General features: G+C 44.4%; 1 protein-coding gene across 1 annotated transcript in view; it reads left to right on the top strand.

Moving 5' to 3' along the window:
* Nucleotides 1–1257: 1257 nt before the first annotated feature.
* The window catches only part of PLEKHA2 (pleckstrin homology domain containing A2), a 122044-nt gene continuing 119356 nt past the window's right edge, over nt 1258–3945 (top strand). Inside the window, exon 1 of the mRNA XM_075601211.1 lies at nt 1258–1337. The gene's annotated coding sequence lies outside the window, so the exon portion shown is untranslated. The remainder of the gene's footprint in view (nt 1338–3945) is intronic.

Genomic DNA, 3945 nt, shown 5'->3' with positions numbered 1-3945 from the left:
TGCACTTGCTGAACTTCAAAATTAAACCAACTATCTCTATACTGTACTACCTGTGACAATGAACAAGCTGCACTGTATAGTGATGTTGAGTATCTCTATACACTTCCACCCCTTATAATGAACATGCTGCTTTGTATAAAGATGAATTTCTCTATACACTTCCACCCCCTGATCATTCACATGCTGCACTGTATAATAATGCTGAGTATCTCTATATACTTCTAGCCCCTGACAATGAACATGCTGCACTGTATAGTGATGTTGAGTATCTCTATACTGTACTAGCCTTGATAACGAACGGGGAATGTGGATGCAGAGGAGAGGAGCCATAGCCCCGGCCATAGAGGGGTGGGGAGAGCGGAGGCGCGCTAACGCTGAGGCTCGCCTGCTTCAGTCAGCGCGATTGCACGGACTTGCAGGCGAGCCAGCGTGCGCGAAGGGAGCCGGGGGGAGGTGGTTGGAGGCGGGGCAGTGACGTCGCTGGGCCAATCGCCCGTGACGCACTGACGTCAATGTCACGGCGCCGACGTCACGGCGCCGTGACGTTGACGCTGCTGTGCTGTGATTGGAGGTTTTCAGCCGACAGCGCGCTGAAAAACAGCTTGGCGCTCGGCTGAAACCTCCAAAGCCTCAGCACGCCTGCGGACGCTCGCGTGAGCCCCCTCTCAAGGAATCCTCATTGAGGATGCAGGGGCTCAGCGCGGAGCGTCCGCACGCCTCAGCACGGCTGGTCCATCTATGGACGCAGCCATAGAGTTTTTTATGTATTGGAAATTCTCAATGAATACAGAGCAAATGGCAGGTTTTGTATTGCGTCCAATTGTATAGTTTGGGAACGATTTTGCATTAGCAGTATCGCGTGTAACTGAGTGAGATCCATTCCGATCGCTATCTCAGCTCACTATCTATCTATCTATCTATGCTGTCTAATCTATCTATCTCTCTATCTATCTAATCTATCTATCTATCTCTCTATTTTATCTATCTATCTAATCTGTCTGTCTGTCTGTCTGTCTGTCTATCTATCTTTCTGTCTATCTATCTATCTTTCTGTCTATCTATCTTTCTGTCTATCTATCTATCTATCTATCTTTCTGTCTATCTATCTATCTTTCTGTCTATCTATCTTTCTGTCTATCTATGTATTCTATCTATCTGCCTGTCTGTCTTCTATTTTCCAGCCCAGAAACTGATTGTTTTTATTCTGTATAGAGGGCGGATGCTGTCATTTGATTATCAAATATATGGAAATGATACTGTATATTGTAGGGACCTCTGTATGAATTTGCACGGCCACTGAAACTGATGTAGCAAGGAGACCCGTCAGTATATAACAGGTATGTTCCGCGTTCACTTTAATTCTGAATTATCCAGTGAATAGAACATTTTAAATCCCCCTTTATTTCATATATTTTGATTATACCTCGGTTTTTTTAACGATTTAATAGTAAATGAAATCCATGTAAATATATTGACCTGATTATATTGTATGTCATAGCATAGAGTATACAACACATGCATTTTTTGGTTGTGATTTGTAGCTAAATGGAATATGTATGTGTGTGTGTGTGTGTGTGTGTGTGTGTGTGTGTGTGTGTGTGTGTGTGTGTGTGTGTGTGTGTGTGTGTGTGTGTGTGTGTGTGTGTAGCTAAATGGAATATATAAGTGTGTGTGTGTGTGTGTGTGTGTGTGTGTGTGGGGGGTATATATATATATATATATATATATATATATATATATATATATATATATATAACACATATTACATTTAATATATTTTATTTTTAAAGAATTCCTGGGTACCTGATTGCAGCATTACAGGGGGTTACTGGGGGCCCTCCCCAAGTTTGGGTGAATAAAGGGGTTAATATCACAAGAGGGATTTTGAGGGCTAGAGGCAGAGGCTCAAGTCATGGGTATACGCAGTGGGTTGAAGGCTAGAGGCAGAGGCTCAAGTCATGGGTATACGCAGTGGGTTGGGCAGGTGGCATATATTCCCCCCGGAGACCTGGGGGAGCTTGTCTCTTCCGCTCTCTTATCTTCGCTGCTCTGGAATGTAGTTGCTGAGTTGCGGTTTTGTGTTACAATATTTTCTGGGGGGTTGGAGGGGGGGGGGGAGGGGGGAGAATAATAAAGGATAAAAAGAGAATTAATAAATGTAAAAAAAGAGGAGAAAATGAAGAGATGAAAAGTAATACTGTATACACTAAATTAGAATAATAACACGTTTTTAGTAATCCTTTTGCTGCACTGTATAATGATGCTGTGTATCTTTGTCACAGCACAAGTTGCTACTACATTACGTTGACAACAGTGGTTTATGGTTCAGGGGAAATGGTGTCTCGTGAGGGGAGGTGCTGCTAGCTGGAGCTCAGAGAAATGGGGTTCGTGAGACTTTCTCTGGGGAGTTAAATGTCTCATGAACTATTTCTAGTTATGCTCAATATTTCTTTTTTTTTTTATTATTGTTATTTAGAAAATGTTCATAAAAAAGGTTAACAGAAAAAAAAATCCCTGTGCCTTTTCTATGTCATTATGTGCAAAATCAGACCTAGCACATTAGGTTAAAAAAAAAAAAGACATTTATCCATCATGTTCAACCTTTGCGACATCTATATCGACCACATCAACTACATTGCTGGCCCAATATCCCCCTTTTCCATTACAGTAACAGAACCACCATCCATCCTGTTACTAAAGCCCGGTGCCTACTGTAGGTGTCCCATTTGACTCCTTCCTTCTCCATTCATGTTCATGCTGTGACTAAAACCTGTTGCTTTGTCCTTCATTGTATTGCCACAATCTGCCTTTCCCTCATCTCTCCAATGCGTGCCCATATCCTTTCCCATTCTGATTACTGTTACTTACTGCCTCACAACTCTCTGCAATCTATCCAAAATTCTGCTGCTTTTTCCCTTTCTCCCAGCCAAGTGTCTGCTCATCTCCTCCTTAAATCCCTCTCCTGGATCCGGTCAAGTTCCAGGACACCTACAAAGTCTTTAAGGCTCTCCACTGGTCTGCTCCTCCCGACATATCTGCTTTGATCTCTCGCTATGCCCCTGCGCATCTCCTACGCTCTGCTCAGGGGTTTAGCTACCGGGCAGCCCGCTCTCTAGGGTGACCGATCCAAAATTTTCCCGGCATTTGCTGACCTCGCATGCCCGATCGGCACTTGCCACCTGCTCGTGCGCATGCGCAATTGACACTTGCCAACCGCGCATGTGCGATCGGCGTTTGCTGGTCACTCATCCGCATGCACGATCGGTGCTTGCCGGTCACGCATGCGCATGAGCGACTGGTAAACGCAAATCGCGCATGCATGGTTGGCTAGTGCCGATCGCGCATGAGCACGAGCAGCCGGCAAGTGCCGATCGTGCGTACGCGGTAAAATTTTGCTTGGGGGCCCTTGCATGTCTGGCTATGCCACTAGGTCTCCTCATAACTATCTCCTTTCCACCCCTTTCACCTCTACAGCTCTCTCTCTCGCCTTAAACCTTTTCCCCTCGTGGCCCCTTATCTGTGGAACTCCCTCACACTCGGTATACAGTACACCAAGCACCTTCTCCCCACACCTTAAAGTCAGCCTAAAAACTCGCCTCTTAAAGCTGCAGTTCAGTCTATATCCTGCATGTGTGTTTTTTTTAATAAATCAGTTCTGTAGTAAGAAAAAATACTTTTAGCATTTTCGGTTTTTAAAAAAACAACTTTGAAAGACCAATTTTCTTGTATTCTATTTTAACAAGCATTTGCTAAGGCACTGCCCCTTCATGGCCTGTCACAAACCCAGGCACACCCCTTTGTCAGCACTGCCCTCCCTCTCTCTAAACGTGCACTAGCATCTGGTCACATGATCTTCCTCATACAGTAGTACATTCAAGGAAGCTGGAGAAAAGGGATCAGCCATGCATAGCAGCTCGGATAGGCGATTTCAAACTTATTACAGTG

The sequence above is a fragment of the Ascaphus truei genome, chromosome 5, assembly GCF_040206685.1.
Source record: "Ascaphus truei isolate aAscTru1 chromosome 5, aAscTru1.hap1, whole genome shotgun sequence".
Lineage (NCBI taxonomy): Eukaryota > Metazoa > Chordata > Amphibia > Anura > Ascaphidae > Ascaphus > Ascaphus truei.
This window is presented reverse-complemented; position numbering and strand designations above follow the sequence as displayed.